General features: G+C 44.4%; 32 non-coding genes across 32 annotated transcripts; all 32 read right to left on the bottom strand.

Moving 5' to 3' along the window:
* Window positions 1-119: 119 nt before the first annotated feature.
* On the bottom strand, window positions 120-238 carry LOC134119525 (5S ribosomal RNA). The gene has a single exon (XR_009951078.1). It is a non-coding gene; the product is annotated as a 5S ribosomal RNA (ribosomal RNA).
* A 344-nt stretch (window positions 239-582) lies between these two features.
* On the bottom strand, window positions 583-701 carry LOC134119513 (5S ribosomal RNA). The gene has a single exon (XR_009951066.1). It is a non-coding gene; the product is annotated as a 5S ribosomal RNA (ribosomal RNA).
* Window positions 702-1,040: 339 nt separating this feature from the next.
* LOC134119502 (5S ribosomal RNA) lies at window positions 1,041-1,159 on the bottom strand. The gene has a single exon (XR_009951055.1). It is a non-coding gene; the product is annotated as a 5S ribosomal RNA (ribosomal RNA).
* A 344-nt stretch (window positions 1,160-1,503) lies between these two features.
* On the bottom strand, window positions 1,504-1,622 carry LOC134119491 (5S ribosomal RNA). Its single transcript, XR_009951044.1, has one exon. It is a non-coding gene; the product is annotated as a 5S ribosomal RNA (ribosomal RNA).
* A 339-nt stretch (window positions 1,623-1,961) lies between these two features.
* On the bottom strand, window positions 1,962-2,080 carry LOC134118862 (5S ribosomal RNA). The gene has a single exon (XR_009950423.1). It is a non-coding gene; the product is annotated as a 5S ribosomal RNA (ribosomal RNA).
* Window positions 2,081-2,475: 395 nt separating this feature from the next.
* On the bottom strand, window positions 2,476-2,594 carry LOC134118835 (5S ribosomal RNA). The gene has a single exon (XR_009950396.1). It is a non-coding gene; the product is annotated as a 5S ribosomal RNA (ribosomal RNA).
* Window positions 2,595-2,938: 344 nt separating this feature from the next.
* On the bottom strand, window positions 2,939-3,057 carry LOC134119480 (5S ribosomal RNA). The gene has a single exon (XR_009951033.1). It is a non-coding gene; the product is annotated as a 5S ribosomal RNA (ribosomal RNA).
* A 339-nt stretch (window positions 3,058-3,396) lies between these two features.
* Window positions 3,397-3,515, bottom strand: LOC134119469 (5S ribosomal RNA). Its single transcript, XR_009951022.1, has one exon. It is a non-coding gene; the product is annotated as a 5S ribosomal RNA (ribosomal RNA).
* Window positions 3,516-3,859: 344 nt separating this feature from the next.
* Window positions 3,860-3,978, bottom strand: LOC134119458 (5S ribosomal RNA). Its single transcript, XR_009951011.1, has one exon. It is a non-coding gene; the product is annotated as a 5S ribosomal RNA (ribosomal RNA).
* Window positions 3,979-4,317: 339 nt separating this feature from the next.
* On the bottom strand, window positions 4,318-4,436 carry LOC134118860 (5S ribosomal RNA). The gene has a single exon (XR_009950421.1). It is a non-coding gene; the product is annotated as a 5S ribosomal RNA (ribosomal RNA).
* Window positions 4,437-4,831: 395 nt separating this feature from the next.
* Window positions 4,832-4,950, bottom strand: LOC134118834 (5S ribosomal RNA). The gene has a single exon (XR_009950395.1). It is a non-coding gene; the product is annotated as a 5S ribosomal RNA (ribosomal RNA).
* Window positions 4,951-5,294: 344 nt separating this feature from the next.
* On the bottom strand, window positions 5,295-5,413 carry LOC134119447 (5S ribosomal RNA). The gene has a single exon (XR_009951000.1). It is a non-coding gene; the product is annotated as a 5S ribosomal RNA (ribosomal RNA).
* Window positions 5,414-5,752: 339 nt separating this feature from the next.
* On the bottom strand, window positions 5,753-5,871 carry LOC134119436 (5S ribosomal RNA). The gene has a single exon (XR_009950989.1). It is a non-coding gene; the product is annotated as a 5S ribosomal RNA (ribosomal RNA).
* Window positions 5,872-6,215: 344 nt separating this feature from the next.
* On the bottom strand, window positions 6,216-6,334 carry LOC134119425 (5S ribosomal RNA). The gene has a single exon (XR_009950978.1). It is a non-coding gene; the product is annotated as a 5S ribosomal RNA (ribosomal RNA).
* A 339-nt stretch (window positions 6,335-6,673) lies between these two features.
* Window positions 6,674-6,792, bottom strand: LOC134118859 (5S ribosomal RNA). Its single transcript, XR_009950420.1, has one exon. It is a non-coding gene; the product is annotated as a 5S ribosomal RNA (ribosomal RNA).
* A 395-nt stretch (window positions 6,793-7,187) lies between these two features.
* LOC134118833 (5S ribosomal RNA) lies at window positions 7,188-7,306 on the bottom strand. The gene has a single exon (XR_009950394.1). It is a non-coding gene; the product is annotated as a 5S ribosomal RNA (ribosomal RNA).
* A 344-nt stretch (window positions 7,307-7,650) lies between these two features.
* Window positions 7,651-7,769, bottom strand: LOC134119414 (5S ribosomal RNA). Its single transcript, XR_009950967.1, has one exon. It is a non-coding gene; the product is annotated as a 5S ribosomal RNA (ribosomal RNA).
* A 339-nt stretch (window positions 7,770-8,108) lies between these two features.
* Window positions 8,109-8,227, bottom strand: LOC134118858 (5S ribosomal RNA). The gene has a single exon (XR_009950419.1). It is a non-coding gene; the product is annotated as a 5S ribosomal RNA (ribosomal RNA).
* A 344-nt stretch (window positions 8,228-8,571) lies between these two features.
* Window positions 8,572-8,690, bottom strand: LOC134119402 (5S ribosomal RNA). The gene has a single exon (XR_009950955.1). It is a non-coding gene; the product is annotated as a 5S ribosomal RNA (ribosomal RNA).
* Window positions 8,691-9,029: 339 nt separating this feature from the next.
* On the bottom strand, window positions 9,030-9,148 carry LOC134119391 (5S ribosomal RNA). Its single transcript, XR_009950944.1, has one exon. It is a non-coding gene; the product is annotated as a 5S ribosomal RNA (ribosomal RNA).
* Window positions 9,149-9,487: 339 nt separating this feature from the next.
* LOC134119317 (5S ribosomal RNA) lies at window positions 9,488-9,606 on the bottom strand. Its single transcript, XR_009950871.1, has one exon. It is a non-coding gene; the product is annotated as a 5S ribosomal RNA (ribosomal RNA).
* Window positions 9,607-10,001: 395 nt separating this feature from the next.
* LOC134118893 (5S ribosomal RNA) lies at window positions 10,002-10,120 on the bottom strand. The gene has a single exon (XR_009950454.1). It is a non-coding gene; the product is annotated as a 5S ribosomal RNA (ribosomal RNA).
* A 395-nt stretch (window positions 10,121-10,515) lies between these two features.
* On the bottom strand, window positions 10,516-10,634 carry LOC134118892 (5S ribosomal RNA). Its single transcript, XR_009950453.1, has one exon. It is a non-coding gene; the product is annotated as a 5S ribosomal RNA (ribosomal RNA).
* Window positions 10,635-10,978: 344 nt separating this feature from the next.
* LOC134119217 (5S ribosomal RNA) lies at window positions 10,979-11,097 on the bottom strand. Its single transcript, XR_009950771.1, has one exon. It is a non-coding gene; the product is annotated as a 5S ribosomal RNA (ribosomal RNA).
* A 339-nt stretch (window positions 11,098-11,436) lies between these two features.
* On the bottom strand, window positions 11,437-11,555 carry LOC134118857 (5S ribosomal RNA). Its single transcript, XR_009950418.1, has one exon. It is a non-coding gene; the product is annotated as a 5S ribosomal RNA (ribosomal RNA).
* A 395-nt stretch (window positions 11,556-11,950) lies between these two features.
* Window positions 11,951-12,069, bottom strand: LOC134118891 (5S ribosomal RNA). Its single transcript, XR_009950452.1, has one exon. It is a non-coding gene; the product is annotated as a 5S ribosomal RNA (ribosomal RNA).
* Window positions 12,070-12,413: 344 nt separating this feature from the next.
* On the bottom strand, window positions 12,414-12,532 carry LOC134119121 (5S ribosomal RNA). Its single transcript, XR_009950683.1, has one exon. It is a non-coding gene; the product is annotated as a 5S ribosomal RNA (ribosomal RNA).
* Window positions 12,533-12,871: 339 nt separating this feature from the next.
* LOC134118856 (5S ribosomal RNA) lies at window positions 12,872-12,990 on the bottom strand. The gene has a single exon (XR_009950417.1). It is a non-coding gene; the product is annotated as a 5S ribosomal RNA (ribosomal RNA).
* Window positions 12,991-13,385: 395 nt separating this feature from the next.
* On the bottom strand, window positions 13,386-13,504 carry LOC134118890 (5S ribosomal RNA). Its single transcript, XR_009950451.1, has one exon. It is a non-coding gene; the product is annotated as a 5S ribosomal RNA (ribosomal RNA).
* A 344-nt stretch (window positions 13,505-13,848) lies between these two features.
* On the bottom strand, window positions 13,849-13,967 carry LOC134119011 (5S ribosomal RNA). The gene has a single exon (XR_009950572.1). It is a non-coding gene; the product is annotated as a 5S ribosomal RNA (ribosomal RNA).
* A 339-nt stretch (window positions 13,968-14,306) lies between these two features.
* On the bottom strand, window positions 14,307-14,425 carry LOC134118855 (5S ribosomal RNA). The gene has a single exon (XR_009950416.1). It is a non-coding gene; the product is annotated as a 5S ribosomal RNA (ribosomal RNA).
* A 395-nt stretch (window positions 14,426-14,820) lies between these two features.
* LOC134118889 (5S ribosomal RNA) lies at window positions 14,821-14,939 on the bottom strand. Its single transcript, XR_009950450.1, has one exon. It is a non-coding gene; the product is annotated as a 5S ribosomal RNA (ribosomal RNA).
* Between the last annotated feature and the right edge of the window lie 3 nt (window positions 14,940-14,942).

Genomic DNA, 14,942 nt, shown 5'->3' with positions numbered 1-14,942 from the left:
ACGTAAGCCACCTTTCATCTTCTTCCTATTGCATCTCTTCTACAATGTGAAATTTTTTTTACAATTGTGTAGGTGTACAATCTACGGCGCTGGGCGGCTTTCAGAGAGAGAAGTGAAAAAGCTTACGGCACCTGGGATTCCCAGGCGGTCTTCCATCCAGGTACTAACCAGGCCCTGCTCTGCTTAGCTTCCGAGATCAGACGAGATCGGGCGGAACCAGAGAGGTATGGCCGTAAGCTGCATTTCATCTTTTTCCTAATCCTTTAAAACGTGTCAAAGTTAATCAGAAGTTTCTTTTTCTAAAATTGAAGCAGTTCTTAGCATTGGCAAGAGAGGTTCCTAAAGCCTGAAGGTAACTTTACTTTTCTTCACTGGCAATTCTAACATGTTGGGTTAGCACCTGTATTTCAACGGCTAAATTACAAACAATAGTATGCCAATCGTAAATGTTGATCAACACTAATTTAGCAATCATGAAACGGAATCATTTTGGATAATATTGTCTAATTTCCTTTCATATCCAACGTTAAAACAGGTGTACAATCTGCGGCGCTCGGCGGCTTTCGGAGAGAGAAGTGAAAAAGCTTACGGCACCTGGGATTCCCAGGCGGTCTTCCATCCAGGTACTAACCAGGCCCTGCTCTGCTTAGCTTCCGAGATCAGACGAGATCGGGCGGAACCAGAGAGGTATGGCCGTAAGCTGCTTTTTATCTTTTTCCTAATCCTTTATAATGCGTCAATGAATTATGACACGCCTGCCGCTGGCATCTTTGTGTGGGTTAAATAAGGGTATGCAAAGAAGGCTGTGACATCCCATGGCGAAAATTGGATGGACTAGAGAAGACCCGCCCAGGGGTCCCAGCCAATCGGTGAATGGCCATTGCAGTCCCCGCCACCTCAAATGGCCTGACGATGGTATGGACGTAAGCCACCTTTCATCTTCTTCCTATTGCATCTCTTCTACAATGTGAATTTTTTTTTACAATTGTGTAGGTGTACAATCTACGGCGCTGGGCGGCTTTCAGAGAGAGAAGTGAAAAAGCTTACGGCACCTGGGATTCCCAGGCGGTCTTCCATCCAGGTACTAACCAGGCCCTGCTCTGCTTAGCTTCCGAGATCAGACGAGATCGGGCGGAACCAGAGAGGTATGGCCGTAAGCTGCATTTCATCTTTTTCCTAATCCTTTAAAACGTGTCAAAGTTAATCAGAAGTTTCTTTTTCTAAAATTGAAGCAGTTCTTAGCATTGGCAAGAGAGGTTCCTAAAGCCTGAAGGTAACTTTACTTTTCTTCACTGGCAATTCTAACATGTTGGGTTAGCACCTGTATTTCAACGGCTAAATTACAAACAATAGTATGCCAATCGTAAATGTTGATCAACACTAATTTAGCAATCATGAAACGGAATCATTTTGGATAATATTGTCTAATTTCCTTTCATATCCAACGTTAAAACAGGTGTACAATCTGCGGCGCTCGGCGGCTTTCGGAGAGAGAAGTGAAAAAGCTTACGGCACCTGGGATTCCCAGGCGGTCTTCCATCCAGGTACTAACCAGGCCCTGCTCTGCTTAGCTTCCGAGATCAGACGAGATCGGGCGGAACCAGAGAGGTATGGCCGTAAGCTGCTTTTTATCTTTTTCCTAATCCTTTATAATGCGTCAATGAATTATGACACGCCTGCCGCTGGCATCTTTGTGTGGGTTAAATAAGGGTATGCAAAGAAGGCTGTGACATCCCATGGCGAAAATTGGATGGACTAGAGAAGACCCGCCCAGGGGTCCCAGCCAATCGGTGAATGGCCATTGCAGTCCCCGCCACCTCAAATGGCCTGACGATGGTATGGACGTAAGCCACCTTTCATCTTCTTCCTATTGCATCTCTTCTACAATGTGAAATTTTTTTTACAATTGTGTAGGTGTACAATCTACGGCGCTGGGCGGCTTTCAGAGAGAGAAGTGAAAAAGCTTACGGCACCTGGGATTCCCAGGCGGTCTTCCATCCAGGTACTAACCAGGCCCTGCTCTGCTTAGCTTCCGAGATCAGACGAGATCGGGCGGAACCAGAGAGGTATGGCCGTGAGCTGCATTTCATCTTTTTCCTAATCCTTTAAAACGTGTCAAAGTTAATCAGAAGTTTCTTTTTCTAAAATTGAAGCAGTTCTTAGCATTGGCAAGAGAGGTTCCTAAAGCCTGAAGGTAACTTTACTTTTCTTCACTGGCAATTCTAACATGTTGGGTTAGCACCTGTATTTCAACGGCTAAATTACAAACAATAGTATGCCAATCGTAAATGTTGATCAACACTAATTTAGCAATCATGAAACGGAATCATTTTGGATAATATTGTCTAATTTCCTTTCATATCCAACGTTAAAACAACACTAAACATGCATCTCTTCAACAATGTGATATTCTTTTTGTAATTTGTAGGTGTACAATCTGCGGCGCTCGGCGGCTTTCGGAGAGAGAAGTGAAAAAGCTTACGGCACCTGGGATTCCCAGGCGGTCTTCCATCCAGGTACTAACCAGGCCCTGCTCTGCTTAGCTTCCGAGATCAGACGAGATCGGGCGGAACCAGAGAGGTATGGCCGTAACCTGGATTTCATCTTATTCCTAATCCTTTAAAACGTGTCAAAGTTAATCAGAAGTTTCTTTTTCTAAAATTGAAGCAGTTCTTAGCATTGGCAAGAGAGGTTCCTAAAGCCTGAAGGTAACTTTACTTTTCTTCACTGGCAATTCTAACATGTTGGGTTAGCACCTGTATTTCAACGGCTAAATTACAAAAAATAGTATGCCAATCGTAAATGTTGATCAACACTAATTTAGCAATCATGAAACGGAATCATTTTGGATAATATTGTCTAATTTCCTTTCATATCCAACGTTAAAACAGGTGTACAATCTGCGGCGCTCGGCGGCTTTCGGAGAGAGAAGTGAAAAAGCTTACGGCACCTGGGATTCCCAGGCGGTCTTCCATCCAGGTACTAACCAGGCCCTGCTCTGCTTAGCTTCCGAGATCAGACGAGATCGGGCGGAACCAGAGAGGTATGGCCGTAAGCTGCTTTTTATCTTTTTCCTAATCCTTTATAATGCGTCAAAGAATTATGACACGCCTGCCGTTGGCATCTTTGTGTGGGTTAAATAAGGGTATGCAAAGAAGGCTGTGACATCCCATGGCGAAAATTGGATGGACTAGAGAAGACCCGCCCAGGGGTCCCAGCCAATCGGTGAATGGCCATTGCAGTCCCCGCCACCTCAAATGGCCTGACGATGGTATGGACGTAAGCCACCTTTCATCTTCTTCCTATTGCATCTCTTCTACAATGTGAAATTTTTTTTACAATTGTGTAGGTGTACAATCTACGGCGCTGGGCGGCTTTCAGAGAGAGAAGTGAAAAAGCTTACGGCACCTGGGATTCCCAGGCGGTCTTCCATCCAGGTACTAACCAGGCCCTGCTCTGCTTAGCTTCCGAGATCAGACGAGATCGGGCGGAACCAGAGAGGTATGGCCGTAAGCTGCATTTCATCTTTTTCCTAATCCTTTAAAACGTGTCAAAGTTAATCAGAAGTTTCTTTTTCTAAAATTGAAGCAGTTCTTAGCATTGGCAAGAGAGGTTCCTAAAGCCTGAAGGTAACTTTACTTTTCTTCACTGGCAATTCTAACATGTTGGGTTAGCACCTGTATTTCAACGGCTAAATTACAAACAATAGTATGCCAATCGTAAATGTTGATCAACACTAATTTAGCAATCATGAAACGGAATCATTTTGGATAATATTGTCTAATTTCCTTTCATATCCAACGTTAAAACAGGTGTACAATCTGCGGCGCTCGGCGGCTTTCGGAGAGAGAAGTGAAAAAGCTTACGGCACCTGGGATTCCCAGGCGGTCTTCCATCCAGGTACTAACCAGGCCCTGCTCTGCTTAGCTTCCGAGATCAGACGAGATCGGGCGGAACCAGAGAGGTATGGCCGTAAGCTGCTTTTTATCTTTTTCCTAATCCTTTATAATGCGTCAATGAATTATGACACGCCTGCCGCTGGCATCTTTGTGTGGGTTAAATAAGGGTATGCAAAGAAGGCTGTGACATCCCATGGCGAAAATTGGATGGACTAGAGAAGACCCGCCCAGGGGTCCCAGCCAATCGGTGAATGGCCATTGCAGTCCCCGCCACCTCAAATGGCCTGACGATGGTATGGACGTAAGCCACCTTTCATCTTCTTCCTATTGCATCTCTTCTACAATGTGAAATTTTTTTTACAATTGTGTAGGTGTACAATCTACGGCGCTGGGCGGCTTTCAGAGAGAGAAGTGAAAAAGCTTACGGCACCTGGGATTCCCAGGCGGTCTTCCATCCAGGTACTAACCAGGCCCTGCTCTGCTTAGCTTCCGAGATCAGACGAGATCGGGCGGAACCAGAGAGGTATGGCCGTGAGCTGCATTTCATCTTTTTCCTAATCCTTTAAAACGTGTCAAAGTTAATCAGAAGTTTCTTTTTCTAAAATTGAAGCAGTTCTTAGCATTGGCAAGAGAGGTTCCTAAAGCCTGAAGGTAACTTTACTTTTCTTCACTGGCAATTCTAACATGTTGGGTTAGCACCTGTATTTCAACGGCTAAATTACAAACAATAGTATGCCAATCGTAAATGTTGATCAACACTAATTTAGCAATCATGAAACGGAATCATTTTGGATAATATTGTCTAATTTCCTTTCATATCCAACGTTAAAACAACACTAAACATGCATCTCTTCAACAATGTGATATTCTTTTTGTAATTTGTAGGTGTACAATCTGCGGCGCTCGGCGGCTTTCGGAGAGAGAAGTGAAAAAGCTTACGGCACCTGGGATTCCCAGGCGGTCTTCCATCCAGGTACTAACCAGGCCCTGCTCTGCTTAGCTTCCGAGATCAGACGAGATCGGGCGGAACCAGAGAGGTATGGCCGTAACCTGGATTTCATCTTATTCCTAATCCTTTAAAACGTGTCAAAGTTAATCAGAAGTTTCTTTTTCTAAAATTGAAGCAGTTCTTAGCATTGGCAAGAGAGGTTCCTAAAGCCTGAAGGTAACTTTACTTTTCTTCACTGGCAATTCTAACATGTTGGGTTAGCACCTGTATTTCAACGGCTAAATTACAAAAAATAGTATGCCAATCGTAAATGTTGATCAACACTAATTTAGCAATCATGAAACGGAATCATTTTGGATAATATTGTCTAATTTCCTTTCATATCCAACGTTAAAACAGGTGTACAATCTGCGGCGCTCGGCGGCTTTCGGAGAGAGAAGTGAAAAAGCTTACGGCACCTGGGATTCCCAGGCGGTCTTCCATCCAGGTACTAACCAGGCCCTGCTCTGCTTAGCTTCCGAGATCAGACGAGATCGGGCGGAACCAGAGAGGTATGGCCGTAAGCTGCTTTTTATCTTTTTCCTAATCCTTTATAATGCGTCAAAGAATTATGACACGCCTGCCGTTGGCATCTTTGTGTGGGTTAAATAAGGGTATGCAAAGAAGGCTGTGACATCCCATGGCGAAAATTGGATGGACTAGAGAAGACCCGCCCAGGGGTCCCAGCCAATCGGTGAATGGCCATTGCAGTCCCCGCCACCTCAAATGGCCTGACGATGGTATGGACGTAAGCCACCTTTCATCTTCTTCCTATTGCATCTCTTCTACAATGTGAAATTTTTTTTACAATTGTGTAGGTGTACAATCTACGGCGCTGGGCGGCTTTCAGAGAGAGAAGTGAAAAAGCTTACGGCACCTGGGATTCCCAGGCGGTCTTCCATCCAGGTACTAACCAGGCCCTGCTCTGCTTAGCTTCCGAGATCAGACGAGATCGGGCGGAACCAGAGAGGTATGGCCGTAAGCTGCATTTCATCTTTTTCCTAATCCTTTAAAACGTGTCAAAGTTAATCAGAAGTTTCTTTTTCTAAAATTGAAGCAGTTCTTAGCATTGGCAAGAGAGGTTCCTAAAGCCTGAAGGTAACTTTACTTTTCTTCACTGGCAATTCTAACATGTTGGGTTAGCACCTGTATTTCAACGGCTAAATTACAAACAATAGTATGCCAATCGTAAATGTTGATCAACACTAATTTAGCAATCATGAAACGGAATCATTTTGGATAATATTGTCTAATTTCCTTTCATATCCAACGTTAAAACAGGTGTACAATCTGCGGCGCTCGGCGGCTTTCGGAGAGAGAAGTGAAAAAGCTTACGGCACCTGGGATTCCCAGGCGGTCTTCCATCCAGGTACTAACCAGGCCCTGCTCTGCTTAGCTTCCGAGATCAGACGAGATCGGGCGGAACCAGAGAGGTATGGCCGTAAGCTGCTTTTTATCTTTTTCCTAATCCTTTATAATGCGTCAATGAATTATGACACGCCTGCCGCTGGCATCTTTGTGTGGGTTAAATAAGGGTATGCAAAGAAGGCTGTGACATCCCATGGCGAAAATTGGATGGACTAGAGAAGACCCGCCCAGGGGTCCCAGCCAATCGGTGAATGGCCATTGCAGTCCCCGCCACCTCAAATGGCCTGACGATGGTATGGACGTAAGCCACCTTTCATCTTCTTCCTATTGCATCTCTTCTACAATGTGAAATTTTTTTTACAATTGTGTAGGTGTACAATCTACGGCGCTGGGCGGCTTTCAGAGAGAGAAGTGAAAAAGCTTACGGCACCTGGGATTCCCAGGCGGTCTTCCATCCAGGTACTAACCAGGCCCTGCTCTGCTTAGCTTCCGAGATCAGACGAGATCGGGCGGAACCAGAGAGGTATGGCCGTGAGCTGCATTTCATCTTTTTCCTAATCCTTTAAAACGTGTCAAAGTTAATCAGAAGTTTCTTTTTCTAAAATTGAAGCAGTTCTTAGCATTGGCAAGAGAGGTTCCTAAAGCCTGAAGGTAACTTTACTTTTCTTCACTGGCAATTCTAACATGTTGGGTTAGCACCTGTATTTCAACGGCTAAATTACAAACAATAGTATGCCAATCGTAAATGTTGATCAACACTAATTTAGCAATCATGAAACGGAATCATTTTGGATAATATTGTCTAATTTCCTTTCATATCCAACGTTAAAACAACACTAAACATGCATCTCTTCAACAATGTGATATTCTTTTTGTAATTTGTAGGTGTACAATCTGCGGCGCTCGGCGGCTTTCGGAGAGAGAAGTGAAAAAGCTTACGGCACCTGGGATTCCCAGGCGGTCTTCCATCCAGGTACTAACCAGGCCCTGCTCTGCTTAGCTTCCGAGATCAGACGAGATCGGGCGGAACCAGAGAGGTATGGCCGTAACCTGGATTTCATCTTATTCCTAATCCTTTAAAACGTGTCAAAGTTAATCAGAAGTTTCTTTTTCTAAAATTGAAGCAGTTCTTAGCATTGGCAAGAGAGGTTCCTAAAGCCTGAAGGTAACTTTACTTTTCTTCACTGGCAATTCTAACATGTTGGGTTAGCACCTGTATTTCAACGGCTAAATTACAAAAAATAGTATGCCAATCGTAAATGTTGATCAACACTAATTTAGCAATCATGAAACGGAATCATTTTGGATAATATTGTCTAATTTCCTTTCATATCCAACGTTAAAACAGGTGTACAATCTGCGGCGCTCGGCGGCTTTCGGAGAGAGAAGTGAAAAAGCTTACGGCACCTGGGATTCCCAGGCGGTCTTCCATCCAGGTACTAACCAGGCCCTGCTCTGCTTAGCTTCCGAGATCAGACGAGATCGGGCGGAACCAGAGAGGTATGGCCGTAAGCTGCTTTTTATCTTTTTCCTAATCCTTTATAATGCGTCAAAGAATTATGACACGCCTGCCGTTGGCATCTTTGTGTGGGTTAAATAAGGGTATGCAAAGAAGGCTGTGACATCCCATGGCGAAAATTGGATGGACTAGAGAAGACCCGCCCAGGGGTCCCAGCCAATCGGTGAATGGCCATTGCAGTCCCCGCCACCTCAAATGGCCTGACGATGGTATGGACGTAAGCCACCTTTCATCTTCTTCCTATTGCATCTCTTCTACAATGTGAAATTTTTTTTACAATTGTGTAGGTGTACAATCTACGGCGCTGGGCGGCTTTCAGAGAGAGAAGTGAAAAAGCTTACGGCACCTGGGATTCCCAGGCGGTCTTCCATCCAGGTACTAACCAGGCCCTGCTCTGCTTAGCTTCCGAGATCAGACGAGATCGGGCGGAACCAGAGAGGTATGGCCGTGAGCTGCATTTCATCTTTTTCCTAATCCTTTAAAACGTGTCAAAGTTAATCAGAAGTTTCTTTTTCTAAAATTGAAGCAGTTCTTAGCATTGGCAAGAGAGGTTCCTAAAGCCTGAAGGTAACTTTACTTTTCTTCACTGGCAATTCTAACATGTTGGGTTAGCACCTGTATTTCAACGGCTAAATTACAAACAATAGTATGCCAATCGTAAATGTTGATCAACACTAATTTAGCAATCATGAAACGGAATCATTTTGGATAATATTGTCTAATTTCCTTTCATATCCAACGTTAAAACAGGTGTACAATCTGCGGCGCTCGGCGGCTTTCGGAGAGAGAAGTGAAAAAGCTTACGGCACCTGGGATTCCCAGGCGGTCTTCCATCCAGGTACTAACCAGGCCCTGCTCTGCTTAGCTTCCGAGATCAGACGAGATCGGGCGGAACCAGAGAGGTATGGCCGTAAGCTGCTTTTTATCTTTTTCCTAATCCTTTATAATGCGTCAAAGAATTATGACACGCCTGCCGTTGGCATCTTTGTGTGGGTTAAATAAGGGTATGCAAAGAAAGCTGTGACATCCCATGGCGAAAATTGGATGGACTAGAGAAGACCCGCCCAGGGGTCCCAGCCAATCGGTGAATGGCCATTGCAGTCCCCGCCACCTCAAATGGCCTGACGATGGTATGGACGTAAGCCACCTTTCATCTTCTTCCTATTGCATCTCTTCTACAATGTGAATTTTTTTTTACAATTGTGTAGGTGTACAATCTACGGCGCTGGGCGGCTTTCAGAGAGAGAAGTGAAAAAGCTTACGGCACCTGGGATTCCCAGGCGGTCTTCCATCCAGGTACTAACCAGGCCCTGCTCTGCTTAGCTTCCGAGATCAGACGAGATCGGGCGGAACCAGAGAGGTATGGCCGTAAGCTGCTTTTTATCTTTTTCCTAATCCTTTATAATGCGTCAATGAATTATGACACGCCTGCCGCTGGCATCTTTGTGTGGGTTAAATAAGGGTATGCAAAGAAGGCTGTGACATCCCATGGCGAAAATTGGATGGACTAGAGAAGACCCGCCCAGGGGTCCCAGCCAATCGGTGAATGGCCATTGCAGTCCCCGCCACCTCAAATGGCCTGACGATGGTATGGACGTAAGCCACCTTTCATCTTCTTCCTATTGCATCTCTTCTACAATGTGAAATTTTTTTTACAATTGTGTAGGTGTACAATCTACGGCGCTGGGCGGCTTTCAGAGAGAGAAGTGAAAAAGCTTACGGCACCTGGGATTCCCAGGCGGTCTTCCATCCAGGTACTAACCAGGCCCTGCTCTGCTTAGCTTCCGAGATCAGACGAGATCGGGCGGAACCAGAGAGGTATGGCCGTAAGCTGCATTTCATCTTTTTCCTAATCCTTTAAAACGTGTCAAAGTTAATCAGAAGTTTCTTTTTCTAAAATTGAAGCAGTTCTTAGCATTGGCAAGAGAGGTTCCTAAAGCCTGAAGGTAACTTTACTTTTCTTCACTGGCAATTCTAACATGTTGGGTTAGCACCTGTATTTCAACGGCTAAATTACAAACAATAGTATGCCAATCGTAAATGTTGATCAACACTAATTTAGCAATCATGAAACGGAATCATTTTGGATAATATTGTCTAATTTCCTTTCATATCCAACGTTAAAACAACACTAAACATGCATCTCTTCAACAATGTGATATTCTTTTTGTAATTTGTAGGTGTACAATCTGCGGCGCTCGGCGGCTTTCGGAGAGAGAAGTGAAAAAGCTTACGGCACCTGGGATTCCCAGGCGGTCTTCCATCCAGGTACTAACCAGGCCCTGCTCTGCTTAGCTTCCGAGAGCAGACGAGATCGGGCGGAACCAGAGAGGTATGGCCGTAAGCTGCTTTTCATCTTTTTCCTAATCCTTTAAAGCGTGTCAAAGATAATCAGAAGTTTCTTTTTCTAAAATTGAAGCAGTTCTTAGCATTGGCAAGAGAGGTTCCTAAAGCCTGAAGGTAACTTTACTTTTCTTCACTGGCAATTCTAACATGTTGGGTTAGCACCTGTATTTCAACGGCTAAATTACAAACAATAGTATGCCAATCGTAAATGTTGATCAACACTAATTTAGCAATCATGAAACGGAATCATTTTGGATAATATTGTCTAATTTCCTTTCATATCCAACGTTAAAACAACACTAAACATGCATCTCTTCAACAATGTGATATTCTTTTTGTAATTTGTAGGTGTACAATCTGCGGCGCTCGGCGGCTTTCGGAGAGAGAAGTGAAAAAGCTTACGGCACCTGGGATTCCCAGGCGGTCTTCCATCCAGGTACTAACCAGGCCCTGCTCTGCTTAGCTTCCGAGAGCAGACGAGATCGGGCGGAACCAGAGAGGTATGGCCGTAAGCTGCTTTTCATCTTTTTCCTAATCCTTTAAAGCGTGTCAAAGATAATCAGAAGTTTCTTTTTCTAAAATTGAAGCAGTTCTTAGCATTGGCAAGAGAGGTTCCTAAAGCCTGAAGGTAACTTTACTTTTCTTCACTGGCAATTCTAACATGTTGGGTTAGCACCTGTATTTCAACGGCTAAATTACAAACAATAGTATGCCAATCGTAAATGTTGATCAACACTAATTTAGCAATCATGAAACGGAATCATTTTGGATAATATTGTCTAATTTCCTTTCATATCCAACGTTAAAACAGGTGTACAATCTGCGGCGCTCGGCGGCTTTCGGAGAGAGAAGTGAAAAAGCTTACGGCACCTGGGATTCCCAGGCGGTCTTCCATCCAGGTACTAACCAGGCCCTGCTCTGCTTAGCTTCCGAGATCAGACGAGATCGGGCGGAACCAGAGAGGTATGGCCGTAAGCTGCTTTTTATCTTTTTCCTAATCCTTTATAATGCGTCAATGAATTATGACACGCCTGCCGCTGGCATCTTTGTGTGGGTTAAATAAGGGTATGCAAAGAAGGCTGTGACATCCCATGGCGAAAATTGGATGGACTAGAGAAGACCCGCCCAGGGGTCCCAGCCAATCGGTGAATGGCCATTGCAGTCCCCGCCACCTCAAATGGCCTGACGATGGTATGGACGTAAGCCACCTTTCATCTTCTTCCTATTGCATCTCTTCTACAATGTGAAATTTTTTTTACAATTGTGTAGGTGTACAATCTACGGCGCTGGGCGGCTTTCAGAGAGAGAAGTGAAAAAGCTTACGGCACCTGGGATTCCCAGGCGGTCTTCCATCCAGGTACTAACCAGGCCCTGCTCTGCTTAGCTTCCGAGATCAGACGAGATCGGGCGGAACCAGAGAGGTATGGCCGTGAGCTGCATTTCATCTTTTTCCTAATCCTTTAAAACGTGTCAAAGTTAATCAGAAGTTTCTTTTTCTAAAATTGAAGCAGTTCTTAGCATTGGCAAGAGAGGTTCCTAAAGCCTGAAGGTAACTTTACTTTTCTTCACTGGCAATTCTAACATGTTGGGTTAGCACCTGTATTTCAACGGCTAAATTACAAACAATAGTATGCCAATCGTAAATGTTGATCAACACTAATTTAGCAATCATGAAACGGAATCATTTTGGATAATATTGTCTAATTTCCTTTCATATCCAACGTTAAAACAACACTAAACATGCATCTCTTCAACAATGTGATATTCTTTTTGTAATTTGTAGGTGTACAATCTGCGGCGCTCGGCGGCTTTCGGAGAGAGAAGTGAAAAAGCTTACGGCACCTGGGATTCCCAGGCGGTCTTCCATCCAGGTACTAACCAGGCCCTGCTCTGCTTAGCTTCCGAGAGCAGACGAGATCGGGCGGAACCAGAGAGGTATGGCCGTAAGCTGCTTTTCATCTTTTTCCTAATCCTTTAAAGCGTGTCAAAGATAATCAGAAGTTTCTTTTTCTAAAATTGAAGCAGTTCTTAGCATTGGCAAGAGAGGTTCCTAAAGCCTGAAGGTAACTTTACTTTTCTTCACTGGCAATTCTAACATGTTGGGTTAGCACCTGTATTTCAACGGCTAAATTACAAACAATAGTATGCCAATCGTAAATGTTGATCAACACTAATTTAGCAATCATGAAACGGAATCATTTTGGATAATATTGTCTAATTTCCTTTCATATCCAACGTTAAAACAGGTGTACAATCTGCGGCGCTCGGCGGCTTTCGGAGAGAGAAGTGAAAAAGCTTACGGCACCTGGGATTCCCAGGCGGTCTTCCATCCAGGTACTAACCAGGCCCTGCTCTGCTTAGCTTCCGAGATCAGACGAGATCGGGCGGAACCAGAGAGGTATGGCCGTAAGCTGCTTTTTATCTTTTTCCTAATCCTTTATAATGCGTCAATGAATTATGACACGCCTGCCGCTGGCATCTTTGTGTGGGTTAAATAAGGGTATGCAAAGAAGGCTGTGACATCCCATGGCGAAAATTGGATGGACTAGAGAAGACCCGCCCAGGGGTCCCAGCCAATCGGTGAATGGCCATTGCAGTCCCCGCCACCTCAAATGGCCTGACGATGGTATGGACGTAAGCCACCTTTCATCTTCTTCCTATTGCATCTCTTCTACAATGTGAAATTTTTTTTACAATTGTGTAGGTGTACAATCTACGGCGCTGGGCGGCTTTCAGAGAGAGAAGTGAAAAAGCTTACGGCACCTGGGATTCCCAGGCGGTCTTCCATCCAGGTACTAACCAGGCCCTGCTCTGCTTAGCTTCCGAGATCAGACGAGATCGGGCGGAACCAGAGAGGTATGGCCGTGAGCTGCATTTCATCTTTTTCCTAATCCTTTAAAACGTGTCAAAGTTAATCAGAAGTTTCTTTTTCTAAAATTGAAGCAGTTCTTAGCATTGGCAAGAGAGGTTCCTAAAGCCTGAAGGTAACTTTACTTTTCTTCACTGGCAATTCTAACATGTTGGGTTAGCACCTGTATTTCAACGGCTAAATTACAAACAATAGTATGCCAATCGTAAATGTTGATCAACACTAATTTAGCAATCATGAAACGGAATCATTTTGGATAATATTGTCTAATTTCCTTTCATATCCAACGTTAAAACAACACTAAACATGCATCTCTTCAACAATGTGATATTCTTTTTGTAATTTGTAGGTGTACAATCTGCGGCGCTCGGCGGCTTTCGGAGAGAGAAGTGAAAAAGCTTACGGCACCTGGGATTCCCAGGCGGTCTTCCATCCAGGTACTAACCAGGCCCTGCTCTGCTTAGCTTCCGAGAGCAGACGAGATCGGGCGGAACCAGAGAGGTATGGCCGTAAGCTGCTTTTCATCTTTTTCCTAATCCTTTAAAGCGTGTCAAAGATAATCAGAAGTTTCTTTTTCTAAAATTGAAGCAGTTCTTAGCATTGGCAAGAGAGGTTCCTAAAGCCTGAAGGTAACTTTACTTTTCTTCACTGGCAATTCTAACATGTTGGGTTAGCACCTGTATTTCAACGGCTAAATTACAAACAATAGTATGCCAATCGTAAATGTTGATCAACACTAATTTAGCAATCATGAAACGGAATCATTTTGGATAATATTGTCTAATTTCCTTTCATATCCAACGTTAAAACAGGTGTACAATCTGCGGCGCTCGGCGGCTTTCGGAGAGAGAAGTGAAAAAGCTTACGGCACCTGGGATTCCCAGGCGGTCTTCCATCCAGGTACTAACCAGGCCCTGCTCTGCTTAGCTTCCGAGATCAGACGAGATCGGGCGGAACCAGAGAGGTATGGCCGTAAGCTGCTTTTTATCTTTTTCCTAATCCTTTATAATGCGTCAATGAATTATGACACGCCTGCCGCTGGCATCTTTGTGTGGGTTAAATAAGGGTATGCAAAGAAGGCTGTGACATCCCATGGCGAAAATTGGATGGACTAGAGAAGACCCGCCCAGGGGTCCCAGCCAATCGGTGAATGGCCATTGCAGTCCCCGCCACCTCAAATGGCCTGACGATGGTATGGACGTAAGCCACCTTTCATCTTCTTCCTATTGCATCTCTTCTACAATGTGAAATTTTTTTTACAATTGTGTAGGTGTACAATCTACGGCGCTGGGCGGCTTTCAGAGAGAGAAGTGAAAAAGCTTACGGCACCTGGGATTCCCAGGCGGTCTTCCATCCAGGTACTAACCAGGCCCTGCTCTGCTTAGCTTCCGAGATCAGACGAGATCGGGCGGAACCAGAGAGGTATGGCCGTGAGCTGCATTTCATCTTTTTCCTAATCCTTTAAAACGTGTCAAAGTTAATCAGAAGTTTCTTTTTCTAAAATTGAAGCAGTTCTTAGCATTGGCAAGAGAGGTTCCTAAAGCCTGAAGGTAACTTTACTTTTCTTCACTGGCAATTCTAACATGTTGGGTTAGCACCTGTATTTCAACGGCTAAATTACAAACAATAGTATGCCAATCGTAAATGTTGATCAACACTAATTTAGCAATCATGAAACGGAATCATTTTGGATAATATTGTCTAATTTCCTTTCATATCCAACGTTAAAACAACACTAAACATGCATCTCTTCAACAATGTGATATTCTTTTTGTAATTTGTAGGTGTACAATCTGCGGCGCTCGGCGGCTTTCGGAGAGAGAAGTGAAAAAGCTTACGGCACCTGGGATTCCCAGGCGGTCTTCCATCCAGGTACTAACCAGGCCCTGCTCTGCTTAGCTTCCGAGAGCAGACGAGATCGGGCGGAACCAGAGAGGTATGGCCGTAAGCTGC

Source organism: Pungitius pungitius, unplaced genomic scaffold, assembly GCF_949316345.1.
Source record: "Pungitius pungitius unplaced genomic scaffold, fPunPun2.1 scaffold_24, whole genome shotgun sequence".
NCBI classification, from domain to species: domain Eukaryota; kingdom Metazoa; phylum Chordata; class Actinopteri; order Perciformes; family Gasterosteidae; genus Pungitius; species Pungitius pungitius.
Note: the sequence above shows the minus strand (reverse complement) of the source record. Positions and strands in the feature narration are given on the sequence as shown.